The 16,899-nt window shown below is 47.4% G+C and overlaps 1 long non-coding RNA gene across 1 annotated transcript in view; it reads left to right on the top strand.

Annotated features, from left to right (window-relative positions):
* Positions 1 to 304: 304 nt before the first annotated feature.
* LOC121277490 overlaps positions 305 to 16,899 on the top strand; it is a 30,731-nt gene continuing 14,136 nt past the window's right edge. The window contains exon 1 of the long non-coding RNA XR_005942888.1: positions 305 to 376. This is a non-coding gene — a long non-coding RNA (uncharacterized LOC121277490). The remainder of the gene's footprint in view (positions 377 to 16,899) is intronic.

Below are 16,899 nucleotides of genomic sequence, written 5' to 3'. Positions count from 1 at the left end.
AAGTTCCGTGCTCACCAGCCTCTCCCTTCCCCCGGCCTCTCCATCAAGACCCCCACCCCTCTCCTGATCCCTTCCCCAGCCCCGGTCTTCACCTCCCCGTCACACTGTGAGAACCCCTATACTTATCCGCTCCGGGACTTAGAATCTGGGGACCACATCTAGTCCTGGTCCTGGCTACTGCTGCCACTGACACTGCTGCAGCTACAGAGCAGCTGGCCAATCATATTGGCCGGCAGCTCTCTGGGGCGGGACCCCTGCTCCTCACTCAGGCCGACGTCCCACCTCCAGCCGCTTAACGCTCCTAGAAGCATTAAATGGCTGCAGGGCTGCTGTGATCAGAGGGGATGCGTTCGCCGCCAACTCTCCAGGTTGCAAGGTTTGTAAACCAACTATCTGAAAAATCCTGCCGTATACTTTGTTCTGTATGTGAAGTTAACAAAAAGGTCTTGTGCTAAACTCTCATAATGCTACTACTACCACAACATTTTGGCTTAGTGCCAATAAGAATGGGTACTGGACTGCAAACACATCAGAGGATTTAGCCTCTGTGCCACACAGTAATGTCCATTATTTAAACAAGAGTTTGGTAACACAGGATAAGACTAGATTGAATCTACTGGATTATTGCAGATGAGGTCACTGGTAATCCTTGAGATTTGCACCTTGTTGAGAATAGAATATTAAAGAAGCTCACTTTCTCGATTGCAGACTCTTGACTGTAGGAACTACAGCTAAACTTGAATAGTAGCTCATTTCTGTATGAAAAGAAAGAGTTGCATTTACATAGCACCTCTCATGACCTAAGTGCTTTACAGCCAATTTTACTTTTGAAATGTAATCACTGTTGTAATGTAGGAAATACAACAGCCAACTTGTGTGCAGCAAGTTCCCACAAAGCAATGGTATAACTATTAGATAATCTATTTTTGCAAGGTTGAGGGATAAATATTGGCCAGGACATTAGGGATAACTTTCCTGCTTTTCTTTGAAAGAGTTCTATGGAATCTTTGCCTCCATCTGAGGGCAGAGGGGGCCTCTGCCATCCTAAGTAAGCCAACAGTGTAGCACTCCCTCAGTAAAGCATTGGAGTATCAGCCTTGATGTTTGTGCTCAACTCCTAGGCAGAATTTTATGCTGAGCAGGCGGGTGCACACCCGACCCAATCAGATGTGAAATCGCGCGAGATGGCATCGGGTGAACGTCCTGATGTCATCCCGTGCTCACGCGAAATTTTGGTCGGTGGGCACGTGCAAAAGTCGAAAGCACGCCCGCTGACAAGAGGGCAATCAAACCTAGTAACAGAGCAATTGACTCCAATTTTTCGTGGCCTGCCCAACCTTATGGTTGGTGGAGGGACAAATTGGCCAGGCAGCCTTTACATTTTTCATGAAACCTAATCCAAGGGTGGTTGAGGTTTCCGTTACGAAATAAAATAAAAATAAAAATCAGTGGGCAGCATTTTTAGCATCTATATGTTCAGGCGCCTGATTCTGATGCTTGGACATTTGTTTCTTGCTTTTTGAAACTTTATTTGATGGTTTTCGGGTCTGCAGCTCCCTGAGGTAACTTTCTGCCTTCAGGGAGCTCTCGCTCAAAGCGCTCACCCACTCCCGTGTTGACGTCATCACCCACCCTCTTCCCGCCCCCAGCCCGGCAACGCTGAGCTTTTTGGCATATGTTTCATGCTGGCTGGCCAGTATGTCAGGACCTGATTGCGGTCGGCAGTCCATTTCCAGGCCGATCCCTGGCCTGCCGTTCACACCTGCCCACCGAACTAAAAAGCAGGACTCGGATCCACAATCTGAAAGAGTGTTACCAACTGAACCACAAAGGAAATTGAGCTCTCTGGGTTTATAACTGCAATATATAGGCCTGAAGTGGAATGAAGACCAGCTTTTTGATTGGACAAACATGTGCCAAGTTCAATGGTGAGAGGGATAAATGAAAATGTAAATGGAAGATTCACCCACTGCTAACTTACTTCTTCCACAGATTGCCTCTCTGCTTCTCTATGCCTTTGTAATCATTTTCCTAGCACTAATCTAATTGTAAATCTTTTGTTCCTGCCACGAATATGCCTTCCCTTTCACTCTATGACATGTGGCCTGGTGAGATAAGGGTAGAAAATAATTGATTTGCAGCATGGAATCATATATTCCATAGATCATAATCATACACAAAAGGAGTCTATTCGGCCCATCATTTCATCTCTTTGAAAAACGATCCACTTAGTTCCAATCCCCTTTCCTTTTCCCATACTCCATCTTTAATTTTTTTTAAATTTATGAATATTTGTCAATTTCATTTATTCATTCTGCTTCCACAGTGACTGAATTTTCCCATTTTCTGCCATGACTTTGCTGGAAGGTAAACAAGGCCAGAATTTAATTTAACCTTCCGGGGTCACAGGGGCAGAAACAGTAGTGGGTGGTGACAGGCTTCCCGCTCTGACCTCCGTTCCCGCCGCGATCACGCGCTGGTAGGCCATTTAGCAGCTGGCCAGGGGAGTTAACAACAAATAAACACACGGGAAGGGGTGTTCTCACCTCTCCTCTGATATGCAACTTGTGTCCACAACTGAATCCAGACTGTGACATGATCTGTAGCTGAATCGTTCTGTCAGAATCATATTGAATGTCAATAAGCAGCTTATTAGTGAGTAGGTGTCACTTGATGGCACTATTGCTGATGCCTTCCATCATCCCATTGATGACTGGGAGGTGGCTGATAGGGTCGTAAGACATCAACTGTGGGCTGGGACATGGATAAATCTTCTGAATATACATGAAAGTGGGACTAATGGATAAATATTTTTGGATTTTTCCAAGGAAGCCTTTCTAAAAATGACAGCATAACTCTTTATGAACATTGTACATGCATAATATGTTACATTTCTGACCCACTGACTTGCTTTCCTGAAGTAATAAGCGCATTAAGCAGTAACGCATCCTGTTGGGTTTGAAAATTAATTGTCAAAAATGAAGCCAATGCCTTCAGCCAATTATTCATATCAGCTATTAAAACCTCTTTTCCCTCCAAGCAAACCAATCCAGGCTTAAATTACCCAGGAGCCCATTCACACTGTGCATCTGCTGTAGAAAGCCAGCTAACCCCTGCTTAGTGCACAACTGAGGCAAACATTCCAGTATGATTTCTACTTCAATTATAGAGTTCACGTTCTTTTGTCATTCAATTTTCAATGTGTCCTGCTGATTTCAGCCCACGAATGTTGGCAATACTCTAGTACTTTGCCCAACTGGCCGTGATTCATGGATGATCCTGGACAGTAATTGCGGGCAAGCTACTTTACAAAGCGGGCATCATGCCAACCATGACCTGTCCACATCTGACATCCATATGCACAAGGAAATTCAGACTAACATTTTTAAAATGAATATTCCCCCCACCCCTGGTATTGGTATTCTTCCAAGGTACGCATTTCAATCCACAGATGTCCAACTTTAAAGGAAGATAACTAGGGATCCGGCTTCAATCCCTACGGCTCCTCAATTCCCCAGTTGGAATATCTCTCCCTAACTCTTTGTTTTACTACTAATCTAAACAAGCAGAGTTAATGTTGAATTAAATGCAGACTCCAGGTGAGCTCTATGGCTCTTGAAGCTAAGTGAGAAAATCTGCAATTTTTCAGGATTATTGGATTATTTCTCCATGGAAAGGACTTGGGAAGAGAGTTTTATATAGTGTGTTACTGAAAGGAAAAATACAAGTGGGCAGTTAAGACGCTAATAACATTGGATGGTGTTTTCTCATAGCCTGTAAATATTAAGCAGTATTGATTTATAAACTTCTCATCATTGTGTTAGAATGGTTTTGATTTTTTTTGCCCTCTGTCTGTGAGCAGTGAGGAGCAAAACAGGATGTCGGACATGCAAAGAGAAACAGTCTAGGCTACAGCTGAGGCTGAAAAGCTGCAGAAAAGGCAAGAATGCAGAGGAATTAACCTGATGAACTCAACTGGGGTGTGGACCCCTATACCTTATTTTCACATTATATAGAGTTAAGTCTCATTAATTGAACCCAATTTTAAGTGTTGGTCCATGTGTCCACCTCACTGTGGAAAAGCAAGTCAACGGTTTGAACAAAACCTTGCCTCATCTCATGATAACTTGGTCAGCTTTCAGAGGGAGTGAAGAAAGACACGTGCAAAGGCACAAATATCTGGCTCAGGTTACATGGTGACATCTTGGGCCCTGCCAATGCACAAGAAGGTATGGAACAACATGACTCAAATCCCATTAAAGCGCTTACAATCATCACAAGAGTGACTGACACAAGCAATTCCAAGAAGATTTCTGTGTCAGACCTGAAATTTATAACATATTCTACTCTCTTGGAGGCACATTTTCTAAAATGTGATTCTGATTTCTTTGACTATCAGAGAGCAATTCAGCGACAAAGGGCTTTGTTATCTGTTCTGAAGAATAGAACTGGCTTGTCACATGAGTTATTACAACAGAAATTGCACTTTAGCTGAACTTTTATACGTATCTTCAGATATGACAGTTTCTTTTAGCTCTGTGTGATTTTGCTAAAGTTTCCCAGGAGGCCTTCTGAACTACATTTACACCCTGAATTAAATTGCACACCTTTTTATGTGCTACTTCATTTCTATGTTGCAGGTACATGTCAGTCAGTCATTAGGAAACAGATCACTGACTTTTTTTCTTTACTCTTTCATGGGTTGTGGGTATCACTGACAAGGCTAGCATTTGTTGCCCATCTCTAATTGCTGCTTGAGCTAAGTAGTTTGCTGGGCTATTTCAGAGCCAACCACATTGCCGTGGGTCTGGAGTCACATGTAGGCCAGACCAGGTAAGGATGGCAGATTTCTTTCCCTAGAGGATATTAGTGAACCAGATGGATTTTTACAACAATTGATGATAGTTTCATGGTCAGCATTACTAAAACGAGCTTTATATTCCGGATTTATTAAGTGAATTTAAATTTCACCAGCTGCCAAAGTCAGATTTGAACCCATGTCCGCAGACCATTAGCCTGGGCCTCTGGATTACTAGTCCAATGAAATTACCAATCTGTCAAAGAACTGTCAAAGAATACTAGATGATTTGGCATGGAGGGGTTAACAGCAAAGGGTGGTGAGTGGGTGGCATGGAATGGCATGAGATGGCAAGGGACTGAAAGGGTCCATGGGATGTGGGGGGCATAGAGGATATGAGGGAGCCATAGGGGTGGGTGGAGGGGTATGGGTTGGCATAGGGCATGAGGGGACTTGGAGGCATGAAATGGCATAGGTTGGCATTGATGGAACATGGGGATTGTGTGGAGAGGAGAGGACTGGAGGGCTGCCTTTTGTTTTAATCATTTTTAAATAACTGAAACAAAGTGCTGGAGCATAGAGACAGACCTTCCACCCAACCCACCTCCGCAAATGACAGCCACTGCACTCGTTCTGGCAGTGACAGTCTGACTTCCAATCCAGCCCATTCCCCCAGAAAGAAAATCAGGAATGCGGACGGACATTTTTTAAAAGTTGGTTTCACAGAGCCGAGAATTCTACCATCTCTGTGCACTTGACCTGGGTACAAAAATCTGGGCCAGAGTGAGAGCAAGATAATCAAAAGTGACAGAAAGCTCAGGTCCACACATGCAGACTGAATAGAGGTGTTCCACAAAGCTGTCATCCAATCTGCATTTGGAGGGAAGAACTTATTGTGAGTATTGATGGCAATGTACTAAATTGAAAGAAGTACTGGGGGAAGCTTTCCTGGTTCTAGGATAAAGGGGAAGAGGTGCAAGCAGACATGCATGACATGAAACAGATTCATGTGACTCTAATCTCATGCCCTATGAATGATTAACTGCCCTCTGAAGTGTCCCAGAAAGTCATCGAGTTGTATCAAACTATGAACCACCAGCAATGTCTCGGGACAACCTGGGTTGGGCAATAAATGTCAGCCATCCAGCGACACCTCATATCCCGAGAATGATATTTTTAAATTACCTTTCAGTGAATATGTGAACCACATAAGATAACAGCTTGGCTAGAGAAAGAGTGCAGAGAACAATAGAATTGACGGAAAGTCTAATTCTGAGACTGTTCATCTCCTCAGAGAGAATAGGAGTTTACCATCTCTGATGTTCTGTAATTTTGGCCTATAAAAATAATTGGACTTCTGGTCTCATACGTCCTGGAGATGTGTTTTGTTTTATACAAGCAGAATCACATAACTTTCAGAAGCTTGAGTTCACTAACTGAGAGTTACCAAAGGTCCTGTTCTTTTAAAATAACAGTGACAGCTAATGAGGAATAGAAGCAGAGAGAAAATTGGCTTTACCACACACACAGGGTGTCAGCACACACAAGGAAGTAGATTAAATGCTTCTCAATGCGTCCTGTTTATCGAGGGATCAGACTTGGTGCTATAATTGAGCTAGTAATTTGGGGCTTGCATGAGGGGAATATTTAGCTTCAAATGATTGTAATATCATTAAATATAATACTCTAATGAATCTAAATGCTTAGATCAGCAAAATTAAAACAGCCATTCAATATAATGAGGGAGGAATTGGGAAAAGCAGTCTGTTGGAGAACAGTTTAAGAATACAAAACAAGTGCAGAGAAATGGCAGGTTTTCAGGAGAACGCTTAGAAAGGATATAGATCTCTGTTCAAATAATGCTTTAACAGGTTTCAAAATGCGTTTAAGCATGAATCAAAATACTGCATATGTTTACCTTTCTAACTGCAATGACTATTGTTATGCCCAAAATGAGATTCCGATGCCTGAACGAAGCTGGTTCAACTGCAGTATGTGCAGGCTCGGGTCTGACTAAGTAGTAGTCTGTAGTCTGCTATGCCCTTCACACCCTTGTGCTCCTGAGGTGGGATGCCATGACAGAAGAGGATCTAGCTAACTGGCTCGGATCCTGAGAGAGCAAATCAGAGAAGGATTAGGAGGATCCGGACAATTCTGCCATTGCATCTGAGGGCCAACAGGGGTTTGGTTGTTAGGAAGATTCAGGTTTCTCTTACCAAGGCTCAATACCAAGGCACTTTTCTTGAAGCTGTGGAGGCCTTTCAACATCAAGATCAGTGCTCTGCAATCTTCTGTCCATGTACAAGCATGCCAAGCCAACAGCACCCAAGACTAGCATTGCATATTTAATCAGAGATTGGGCCTGTGAGGACTCTCAATGCTGCATGCATTACCGAGAAGCCATGGGCTAGTTGTTCTTTATACCACTAGCTAACCATAAGGTCCATCTCAGTAACAACACGTACACTCCTGGTCACAAGCATTTAATAAAGATCCTCAAGACAATCTCTCACACAATGAACCAAAGTAAAGGAACACTCGTGCTCATGTGAGTTGATTGTGATTTCTTCATTCTTTTCCACATGCTGCTACATGGTGTTCCAACCTTGCTGCCAACTGTGCTATAGGTAGGCTGCTGACCTTGCTGTCCCTTTGCCTGTGGTGACCTTGGTGGGTGTTTCCGGCCACCTGAGGCCAGAGAACTATAGAAAATTTGCAGCACAGAAAAAAGCCATTCAGCCCATTGTGTCTGTGCCAGCCCAGAAAAGAGAAACAAAAAGAAACTTGTCATTCATTTAACCGCACTTTCCAGCACTTGGTCTGTAGCGTTGCCGGTAACAGCACTTAAGGTGCAGATCCAGGTACCTTTTAAATAAGTTGAATGTTTCAGCCTCAACCTCCAATCAGGCAGTGAATTCCAGAAGCCCACCACCCTCTGGGTGAAAAAGCTTTTCCTCATGCCCCCTCTAATCCTTCTACCAATCACCATAAATCTATAACCCCTGGTAATTGCCACCTCAGGTAGGGGAAACAGGTCTTTCCTGTTTACCCTACCCAGGCCCTTCATAAGTTTGTACACCTCAATTAGGTCACCCCTTCAGCCTCTTCTGTTCTGAGCAAAGCAACCCTAGCCTATCCAATCTTTTCCATGAGGGACCCAGAATTTTGAGGGTCCCCTGCAGAGCGACAGGAGTCTATTCTGTCACTGCAGCATCCTGAAGTGCTGGTATCACTAGCAGAGGGGCAGAGGAGCCTCTATCACCATCAGAGCACCCTGAGAGGAGCCTCCAGAGACAGACCGCTATTGCTCACCTGTCGTCATGAGGTCCACTTGTTTACCTGAGAGGGATGAGGACCTGGTGGAAACTCCAGGTGCCTTGTCCCCCCACTCGCATTGGCACTGCCTGATTGAGCTCAGTGTCAAAGCAGTGGCTTATAGGGCTGCACATAAACCCAGTGTCCACTGACTGTGCTGCTGGTTCTGGCTTTCCATGAGAGATGCCAATCAGTCAATGGATGAAGCCATGTGAGCTGACGGGAGGGAGCTCCCAGCAATCGTGGCCTGGATAGCATCCTCCACTATCCAAGCCAAGGTGTGCATACCCTCTGAAAGCTCCTTCCACTGTAGGTCCAACATCCTCCACCCTACAGTCAACTCCAGAGGCTTGACATCAACCTGGCACTCAACATTGACCTGGTCTTTTGCAATTCTCCGAGTGGCAGGGCCTGAACTATCACAGCCCCCGACGGCAGGTCAGGCGCTTTGGTGCTTGAGCCAGTTTGTGCTGCTCATTCGGCCAAAGCACACAGACCCACCAATATCTGACATGTCAGAAGATGCAGAACAAGGATGGGATGGTGCACCCTCTAAGTTCCCTCCTTTTCTTCAGAGGCTAACTCCTGCCTCTTGGGGATGGTGCTGCTGGGGTCACTGCTTGATCTTTTAAGAAGATAGAAAGATTAGCATCACTCAACAACGCAGAAAAAGATTGGAATTTTCCATTCCGGACACTAAATGTGGTGCAGATGGGAAAGTCGATATGATTTCCACTGGGCAATGGGTGGATTTTTGCGCCTGATTTTCAGCCTTTCAGCTCATTAATTATGCATCAACGAGGAGCTCATCAAATCTTGTGGCAGGGCAGGCATGGATTCGTCCGTCCTGCCATCAGCTCATTGAAGGTCCTGGCGCCACATTTAAACAGTACACACACAGACGTTCACTTACTGCAGGCCAGGTGTGTTGCAAACTTCTTCACTACCATGGCATCCAAAAGAAGCAACCCTCAGCGCCATGGTTCAGCAAGGCCTCTTTGTGCATTCTCCAACAGGCGGTACTGGAAAGGCGGGAGGTCCTCTTTCAGAGGGATGGGAGCAGGAGGTCCTCCCACCTGACCACACTGGCCTGGGAGGAAGTCACCAAGGAGGTCAGTGCCCATGGCACCCAATAAAGGACTGCCCTGCAGTGCAGGAAAAAAATGAATGATCTGATGCGCTTCACCAGGGTAAGTGACAGTTCTACTTACTCCAAATTCACATCCTCAAAAGGGCATCAGGCAGTCTAAGGGTTAGAGTCCATAGGGATGTCACACACTACCAGCAGATGGGACATCAGCTCTGACTATCTGCCAGCCACTTTAAGATCATCATCTCATGTAAGATCCTGCACAAACGGCATCTTAATCCCTTACTGGGGAGAATTCAGCAGATAGAACAGGCATGCATGCTTCTGAAATGCTCTTTCATCCATAGTGCTCACAATCAATCCATCTGTCTTTATGTAGGACAAGTGCACCCACAACTGGCGGAAAGAGCGTAGTCCAGAATGGGAACCTTTGAGTTGAGAACACTTTCCTCCTTCAAGGAGCATGTGGCAGAGCTCGCTGGAGAGGACAGAGATTGCTCCTGCGTGTAAGGTGAGATCAGCGTCCGCAAAAAAGCCAATGAGCGTCCATCCAGTATACATCAACAACATGGGGATAATGAATGTGAGTGACCTATTAGGTAGGAACCTGCCTAGTCAACCATTAATTATCTATTCTTTCTATTCCAGCCACCAGCAAGAAAAGGTGGAGGGAAACTCCAAGCAAGTACCTCAGCTCCAGCCCCCAACGTATCTCAGATGAAGAGGCAGAGGAAGAATCTGATGAAGAAGTGTCATTGTGTTCCCCTGCACCCTCCCCAATTGCCCCTCAGTGGATCCTAGTTCTAGAGTAGGCTCGAGGTCACCCACGGACACGTGTCCACTGCTGGTGGAGGCAGCGACAGCTGAGGTCTCTGACACTCGGAGGACTCCTGGAGACCAGGCCCCTGCTGAGTCTGAGCCCGATGATGAGCCTCTGGAATCGACCCTAAGAGAAATGTTGGAGATGCAGAGACAGGCAAGGAACGTCAGGCAAAGTTGCCAGAGGTCCTCACCAAACTGGAATGAATGATGGAGGAGTCCATCCACATTCAGTCTGATGTCATAGCTCCGGCATGTGAGTGCATCAAAGCCTCAATGAGAAGGGTGGCAGCGGCTTGAAGACCCAGGCCCAGTAGTTACTGCTGGATTTGTGCTCAGACCTGCACACCATTGCTCTAGTGATGGGTGTATTCCAGCAGTGGCTAGGTGAGGTGGAGACAGGGCATCTCAAGTTCCCTCCAGGTGCTCCTTATCCTCAAGGAGTCAGGGACGGGCCCTCAGGCATCATGGGGCAGAGAAGCACCAGCCAGACACTCCAGGGGCATCCACCTAGGACACTCCAAGGTGTCCTGCCATTCCAAATCCCCTCTGCCTGTGACCTCATCAATTCCAGAGGTCAGGCTGAGGAGAGAGCACCTGCCCCGAAGCAGGAGACGCTTAGCATGCTGGAGCCATCCAGGCCTCAGGCCTCTAGAGAACATTGGCCAGAGTCATCTCAGACACCAAGGCATAGCAGTTAACAGGCTACTTCCACCTCTGCTGCAGACGTTGGGGCTGCACCTAGACATAGCAGTTCAGTTCAAAAAATTAAGTATTTTTGAATGCACAATGGTGGCACCAGTGTTCACTCATAGCATATAATCTGCTCATTTGTAAATATATTTCACATTTATCCCTCTCCAAGTCTCAAGTATTGAATGGCTAACTGATGTGGTGCAAGGTCCCACGTTCATTCAAGGGTACAAAATGAACCCCCAATCCCGCACAATAGTTATCTCCCATCTTGCTCCTCAGTTCCATTAAGTCTCACCCAATCTCATCACAGTGAATCAGCTTTAAGACCACATCTGCAACATGAACAAAGGCACTTCTTTTATCAAAATGATGGCTGGACAATTCACTTGCATCTCAGGCAGAGATTGTTTGACCTGATGAGAATTCTTCATCAGGATTAGTCATCATCCTAATGGCGGCGCATTGAGGTCCATCCACAAACTTGTGGATGTTATAAGTATTTGTCGTGACCAATGTTGGAGTCTTTTCATCCAAATGCACATCGTAATGGCATTTATTTTAAGACTGTGATGTCCTGGTTAAAGTAGTATTCATTGTTGAGCACCATAGCCTTTCATTCCTCCTGCAGTGCTTTTTCATCTGTGTTTAAGGCTGAACGTTATCCCTTTATTAGTTCCCACTTTCCCCATGAGCAATGGAAGTTAGTTCCACTCAGTGACACTTGAAATGTTTACTTGACAGAAATCTGTGTGATGTCAGGGGTGTGTGCTCATCCTGATGAACCTGTCTACTTACCTGTGAGGATCTTACTTTGCTTCTGAACAGCTTCCTAGTGGTGCTTCACAGAATCCCTCTGTGAAATCACAGAACACAAATCGATATGGAATTCATTGCATGATGGTGCACTCATCGATTTGGGGTTGAGAGAAAGAATTGGCCTTTGTGAGATGGACAATGTAGAGAATTGTTATGGTAAGAAAGCGATGCTCCGGCACATCTCCTGAGTGCTCAGCAGTATCTATGAAGGGAATAATTTATCATTGACTGCTGTGACAAAACTGACTGGGCCACGTCTCTCCCAAATGCCAAGGCAATGCAGGATGTAAACTTGTCAGCCTTCCAATGAATGCAGGATAATGAGTGTTTGTAAATAATCACACGATGGTCCTGCTGAACCATTCTGAGTGAGAACAATTCTAACGTTACTCGTAGCTTTGTGTGTATGCTGTCATTTTACAGATTACTGCGCCCTGATGTCCAATGGCATCTTAGGGCTCACCGTCAAGATGCGGAGCGGAATCGTCCCAGATTTGCACTAAGTGTGGTAGCGGGCAGGTAAAATGACATTTAACCTGCCGGCCACAAAGGCAGCTTTTCACATTGTACCGTCTCAAACCCACCGCATTAATTATGCATTCCTGGGAAACACACCATTTCCATGGTGAGCAGGCTCTCATTCACCTGCCATGCCATCATCTCGCTGCTTCATCACACTGGGCGCTATATTAAAAGCCCAGCCATGCGCACGCCTCTCAGTGCTTTCAGCCCACGGCTGCTGTACAGAAGACAGGATAGCCCCGAAAGGCAGAAAGACTGCAGCTCCCTGAGCATCCCTTGAGTGCCTTTTGGATGCCATGGTGACCCGCCTTGATGTCCTCTATCCCTGCTCTGGCCGCAGGAGATGTAATGGAATCACCAATCCGACATAGGAGGTGGTGGCAGTGGTGGTCAACGCCAATGCCCTGCAAAGAGGACAGCCACCCAGTGCCGTTAAAGGATGAATGGTCTCAACCATTCCTTCAAGCCCTACCAGAAAACTTTGACAGAATTCTGCGCGCAACAGTGTTAACTTGTACTCAGCTGTGCAATTGTGTGTTCAAAAGTGATTTTTCAACGATCATTTGATATCTGAAAGTAAATAAGTGAAGGAACTGACCTGAAACCACATCAACTGCAAACATATATTTGGTTGCAACAATGGAAACCACATCAGGTGTGAACAGTAACTGTTCACCTGACATCATTGGTGTTAAACCCTCATGGATCGGTGATCAGCTAGCTCCAAAGTGGCACACACAGCAAGTGCTGGATTGTTTAAGTGTTCACAGATAGAATGTTGTTGGAAGTTAACTAAGTCCCCCATGCAGCCCATACTTGGAAACTTGTCACTGTTGAGTGCACGTACTAGCAATTGATACTGGCCAGCCTGGTAGTCCTTCTCCAAATTCCAGTACCGTGGAGTTTAGGGGTATAGTTAGGAAGAATATAGATATTAGGTAGAATTCATATATAATTAGGCCCTTATACTTTAGAAATGGATAAATGTTAACAGGCAGAACAGGGCTAAAAAATTCTTTTAACCCATTTACTTACACACACGCACACACACACGCACACACACACACACACACACACACGGACAGCTCTGAATTTAAAAACTGCTGAAATATTCCTGTGTTTAGAATTAAAAGACGAGTGGGACACCTCAGCACCCCCACCTACATCCAACCCCCAATTCTCTGATGCCCAACCCTGCCGAGCCCCCTACCCAATCCTACAACCTCACCCACCACCGCTACACTCAACCACCTCTATCCCCCACGCCCCACTGCCTCTAGCCCACCCACCCTGTCCTAGCCCTCACACCTGTACTGCAAAAACACCCAAAACTCGCCACCCACTACCCCCCGACCACCTCTCCTCAAACCCCTCCGGCCCCCCCCGCGCCAACTCCGACCCATATCCCAACATGCACCCCCTCTAACTCTCCACCACATCCTAGCCCCCACCCACCACCCCCACCCCATCCTAGTCACCACCCAACTCCACCACCACCTTAACTCCCACCCTCAAACGCCCAAAACCCCTGACAACCTCTCCCCAACTCCCTCTGACCCCACAGCCCCCGCAGCACCCACAACTCTACACCCCAATCCCTCCAGCCCCCCCACCCCCACTACACATCACATCTCTCCTACCCCCTCCATACCCCCAGTCCCATGCCCCACCCCACCCCACCTCCTCTACTCCACTCCAACCCCCCACCACCCTCTACACTACCCCAATCCCCCACCCACCAACCCCCTCTACAAACACCCCCCACCCAACACTTCTGCAACTGCCCAAGGGTGGGCGGGGAGGAGGGGGGAGGAAGGGGGAGGAGGAGGAGGGGTTCAGGGGTGAAGGTGGGGAGGGGGGAAGGGGAGGAGGGGAAGAGGAGAGGGGCAACCTGGAGGTGGGGGGAGTGGGGAGGGGAGAAGGGGGGAGGCAGAGGGTGGGGGAGGGGGAAGGAGGGGGATGGGGGAGAAGGGGAAGGCAGTGAGGGAGGAAGGGGGAGGACCGGGATGGGGGAGGGGGATGAGGGGGGCAGAAGGAGGAGGAGAGGGATGGGAGGCAGAGGGGGAAGGAGGGGAGAGGGAGAGAGAGGGAAAAAAGAGGGAGTGACGGATAGAGAGGAGGAGGGAGGGGGAGGGGGTGTGAAGGTTTGTGGACTGACACACAGTCCCATATTGGTACATTTCCAGCAGGCTCGAGGGGGAAAAGGACAGGTCCGGTCCATCAGGTGCTGGATGTTACTGGCTTAGAGCAGAGCTAGGGTGGGTTGGATGTACCACAAGGTGGTTGTTTTTAGCCATGCATTGGGTGATATATTGTTTTCTTTAAAGAAAATTTTATTCACCTTATCTTTTTACCTTTTTCTGATGTTTTGCTTTCAGGCATAATCCTTCCTGGGATGTGTGGTTTTCTTGGGCAGTAGCACAGCCTGGATGTTGGAGAGGACCCTGCCTGGGCTATGTTGACTCCTCCCAGCTGCTTGCTGAGTTCCTTGTCATTGCTGATGGTGAGCTGCAGGTAGTGGGGGCGGATTCAGGTCTTCTTGTTGACCTGGGCCACATTGTCCGCCAGCTCCTGGATCTTGGCGATCAGGTGCTCAAGAACAGCGGCCAAGTAGACACTGGCTGTTAGGAAGGGAGTTCCAGGATTTTGGCTCAGCGGCACTGAAGGATGGTGTGTGGCTCGGAGAATCTGCTGCCCTTGTCTTTCTAGGTGGTAGAGGTCGCGGGTTTGGAAGGTGCTGCTGTGGACCCTTGATGAGTTGGTAGCTTTTTTATTTCATTATATACTTGAAAATTTAATTCCTCTGCACTGTTACATCTCATAAGTGCCACATTTACTTTGTTACTTACATTGTTAACTCTTTCTTTACTGCACCACCTCCCCCATCCTTGGTGAAGCATTCCCTGTTTTTCCCCAGAGTTGGTGAAGACCTACATGGCCTTGAATTCCCAAGTGCTTCCAATTACTAATGATCGCCCCCAATACAGATGATCTCTTCCATGACCTTGACAACTTGCAGTGGTTTTCGAGTGTTTTGGAGTGTTTTAATAAATGTTGTAGTGCAGGATCATGTTTTCAAGCACTTTAATACTCATCCCAAATTACACCATTTGATTTCAGATCAGCAGAGGTTGCTTATGAACTTTTATAAACTACTGAATCGATGTCAGATTTTTCAGATAGGGAGGTAACTCACTCTTCTCATCACTCTCAACTCACACATTCACAAACCCATCATACATCCACAAGGATCTCACACCTCGAGGGACAACACCACTAACACTCACACACACCCCCACATCTCCATCAGGCTATATCCTCTGAAGCTCATGTCCTCATCCCGTCCATGGTTCTGCTCACCACACAAACATTCCACGCAGTGCCGTGTGTCTGGCTCACACTCTTTTCATCTGTTTTCATGCAGGAGAAGCCTGTTCACAACAGCTCACAACATCACAACAGCAATCACAGATTGGGGGTGAAGTGGCCCACATTAGGCCCCTCCCTCATTTTGAGGAGCATGCCATCACGATAGCTGGCGACCCTGCCTGCAGTGACAGTGAGGTCAGTGGCGGTTACCCACCTGAGGATCCTACACTACATCATCCCTCTCTCAACGCAAATGTGAGTGTTCTCTCTCCTGCTTTTGAATCTGCTGCCATGCACTAATTATCTCTACTTTGGTTCACAGGGAGCTCTGCCAAGCGACCAACACCCTCAGCCAGACAGTCCCTCAGCTCCATCTAAGTCCTCATCCCCTGCCAAGAGAACACTTCCTCCATTGAAGGGCTGGAAATAAGCAGTTTGGAAGACCCATCACAGCGCTTACCCACACCCTCCACCAGCGCAGAGACACACACCTTGGTGGGACCTCGATCTAGAGCAGGCTCAGGTTCACAATCTGGTGGTCACCGCACAGACGCACACCTGCAGCAGGAGGGGACAGGTTCAGTTGAACTCCCCAGCACTCGGAGGATTGCTGGGGTTCAGGCATCTATGAGGTCAGATGACGAGCCTCTGGATTTGGCCTTCCATTGTGGAGAGGCAGCAGGAGGTGGCGGAACATGACGCCGAGCTGTTGGAAGCCCTCAACAGAGTGGCACGCAAGTCGGAAGAGTACATCTGCCCGCTCTCTGATGAAATGGTGCCCTATGGCGTATGGAGGTCTGCATGGGGAGGATGGCGGACACCATGGAGACCCTGGTCCAGCAGAACGTGGAGATGTGTGCACTCCATCACGGGAGCCATGGGTGAGTTCCTGCAGTGGCAACATGAGAGGGAAACGGGGCACCTCGATGTCCCTCCAGGTGCTCCATCTCCTCAAGGAGTCAGGCCGAGGCCCCCGGGCACCTGAAGGGAGGAGGAGCGGCAGTTGGAAACCCAACTGGGTCATCACTCAGGAATCTCAGAGGCTGTCCTCCCCCTCCAAGTCCCCTTTGCATGTAACACCCACAATCTCGACCTCTGTCACTGCAGAGGGAGCAGCTGGCCAATGAGTGATTTTGCAGGGAGAAGTGTGTGTGTGTGCGTGTCCATGTAGGGTCTTTTGAAGCCTCATGCAAGCACTCTCCGATGTAACGCAGATCCTTCACATACCACACGCACCTCAACATCCTGAGTATGGGGTTCGCTTTCAGTTGTCCACCTGAGCTGACCTGCATCTCCACCCACCAAATGATCACACTCTCTTGCAGCACCTGATCTCGTCCACCATGACTGTCGTTTCACTTTTGATTTAGACAACATGGTCTGGATTCACTTTCTCGAAAGCACTCCTGTGTTTTCCCCTCCTCCAGTCACCCATTTCCTTTCCCCCATTATGGTTGACCCTCTTGGCATTACC

This window comes from Carcharodon carcharias, chromosome 4, assembly GCF_017639515.1.
Source record: "Carcharodon carcharias isolate sCarCar2 chromosome 4, sCarCar2.pri, whole genome shotgun sequence".
Lineage (NCBI taxonomy): Eukaryota > Metazoa > Chordata > Chondrichthyes > Lamniformes > Lamnidae > Carcharodon > Carcharodon carcharias.
This window is presented reverse-complemented; position numbering and strand designations above follow the sequence as displayed.